This window comes from Opisthorchis viverrini, assembly GCF_000715545.1.
Source record: "Opisthorchis viverrini unplaced genomic scaffold opera_v5_89, whole genome shotgun sequence".
In the NCBI taxonomy this organism is placed as follows: Eukaryota; Metazoa; Platyhelminthes; class Trematoda; order Opisthorchiida; family Opisthorchiidae; genus Opisthorchis; species Opisthorchis viverrini.
In genome coordinates this window covers 1,286,623-1,289,531 of record NW_008751744.1, presented here as the reverse complement: position 1 = coordinate 1,289,531, position 2,909 = coordinate 1,286,623, and positions in this window count along the sequence as shown.

Here is a 2,909-nt window from a genome sequence, read left to right as displayed (position 1 = left end):
CCACAGTCCATAAACACACACACAACATCGCGGTACGCTTCTGCTAGACATGGCAGCTCACACCAACGTTCAGGCGCCGTTTAGCCATAGGTCACTCACACTGAGCATAACTTTGCCGTCCCCACTGTCACATTGGAAACTGTCATCTCACTGCCTTCTCCGCGACTTGCCTCTACCAACGACCGTTTGCTGTCTGCTTGTCCGAATTGGTTGAGCTGTTTTTACTGGCCTTGCTTTCCCCCGACCGAAAAAAACTGGTAACTGGAGTAGTCTATTAATGCACAAAACCGCACTTTGACTGCTTGAATGGTTTTCCACCTTGCAGATCTGGTAGCATGCACGAGGGATGAAAACCTCGTGTGGTGGATGGGTACGCCCTGCAGAGATGGTCGCTCTGTTACGTTGCACCATGGTGCGTTCGTATACCCACCACCCCTCCAGTAGCACGGGTGCATCGCCCATCGCCTGTCTCTTGATTGTTGCTGCTGGATTTGGCCTCGCCTCGGTTTAGTTATTTGGTAACGCCATAAATAACAGCAACAAAAACTAGCCTTTCGCCCATCCAAAAGTATTAAAAAAACGATACACCTGGGAAAGCCAGAAGAAGCTCTGCTATGCATATGGCCTACGTCGACATGTATAGCTGTAGCTGCCTTCCTCAATATCGAGTCTTCATCGCATCAAAACCCACCTCGTCAATCAAACATAAATGCACACCAACTTGCTGCTCTCGAAGGTAGACACATACAACACATATAAAGATACAGTGAGACTCCAGACTCTCCACCATCAGTATGCAAGGCTAGCACCGGAAGTCCTCTTCGTCGTGCACCACTCATCGATTAAAGCTTACAGTAGGGCTCCGGGGACTGGTGGCAATCTCTCTTACATACACCTTTCGTCCTAGATTGTCCTAGTATCCTCCAACTCACTAATAACCTCCAGGAATTCTAGCCCTCATCTCAGAATCTACAACCGCCAGTCGTTACGTTTGGTTAACCTCACCATGCCGCCTCTTAGCCTACACACAGTGAACAGGTAGTATAATTATATTGGCAATCTTAGCTTTACGTTGATGACTACACTACTGAGTGCAAATCCATCCTTATCCTGCCATGTTTAGCCACCTGGTGTCACCACCATAACTGTGGTAGACATTCTTTTTTCCCTTGTTAAAGGACTATACTTTGTCTGCTGACCCCTAGATCTCTCCAGACTGTATTGATCTCACCTCATTTTGTCTCATTTCATCTTCTTCCCAAGCTTCGATCTGTGGTAATGCGCGCTGTGGACGACCTGTTTGACCGTTGTTCACTCCACCTGATCTGTGTTTTACGAACGAATAGATCCCTGACCTGAAAGAAAAACAAATACTACGCGCGATATTACATTAGTCTTGCTCATCCTGAGAAATCCCCCGGCAAACGCTCAACATCATGCTGCTCACAGGATGGCGCACCTCAGCCTAATTACCTCGATCACGACGTCCGTCACGGGGCTATCCAGAAACCGACGTACTTTGTTGCAGTGACGGTGCGGCACTGTGATACCCAGTTTGACAGCACATCCGCAATTGTTCAGCTTCTACTTTGACCCCACCCTCTCGTCCACTCGTTCCCTTACCGGCAATCACAATCATTCTTCATTCGTAACCATCCACAACCGGGGGGCGTTCATTGCAATCTGCAGAAGCATTTGTCAGACACAAAGTTCTCGGCTACTTTCACTCGTACTCCTCATCGTGTCAGTCAATTTTCGTACATTTTGCGCGAACTCGTTCTTCCAAGCAACTTTTACACTCGACCCTACTCCATCTGTAAAGCTAGTGAGTCACTCAAGTTTCACTGCACGCTATGATTCTAAGTTTTCTACAACCATCTGTCCGTACTGAATATTACCCCACTTCACCATCCCCACTTGCGCTTTCCGTGGCCATACGCCCTACAGCCCTGGTGACGGTTTTTGCTTTAGTTCAGATTGGTCGACCATGTCGTGGCAGTATTACCGCCTCTCCAGATGCGTTATTCTAGCTCCACACTTCTTGCAGTTTGAAGGTTTTTGTCACGTTCCAGACAAGAAGCTTTTTCTTATGCCCTCACTCGCACTGTTTTTGCCCGCTACTTTTAAATCCTAACGATCAGATCTTGTGCCATCTGATATGCTCTCCATAGGACATAAAGAGACCTTGTAATTTTGGATTCCTACCCATGCCACCTCAGGTGTGATAATCTCTACTCCAATAAGTTTTACTGTTTACGTCACTTTCCCTTTTCCCATTGAACACAAACCCCACCAGTCACGCCTTTATTCTGACTGTAATGCTATGATCATGCCCAACGGTATGCTACCCGCTAGTTGGGAATAAATATTATTACTATCATTGGAAACGGAGAACCGACGAATGACCCAACAGTGGTATCTGAGTCTTACAGAGAACACTATGCGTGTCTATACTCAGCCCCAGCGTCTTCGTCATATCCACCCTTGTCAAGGCGGTACTACGAAGAGCCTCTAACTGACTTGGTCTTCACGGTGGATGACATTCATCAACTCTCGCAACAGGTCAAACCACTCTGCGCGTTGGGGCCCGACGAGGTCCATCCAAGGCTCCTGAAAGAAACGTCCTCCACACAGGCAAATCGTCTACGCCCGGTGTTTCGTCAGTCGCTTGAAGAAATCCACCATCTTTTTGCTTGGAAGGAAGCGATTGTCACGCCAATATACAAAACTGGTGACCGACTATCGCCTGGCAGCTATAGGCCTATAAGCCTCACTAGCGTGCCGTGCAAGGTGATGGAACGCATTCTGAAGCAAGCCATCCTAGATCGCCTTAAGCCCAGCAACCTGGTATCTCCAGCTCAGCACGGATTTCTCCCAAACCGCTCTTGCGTGACAAACATGCTCGTGTT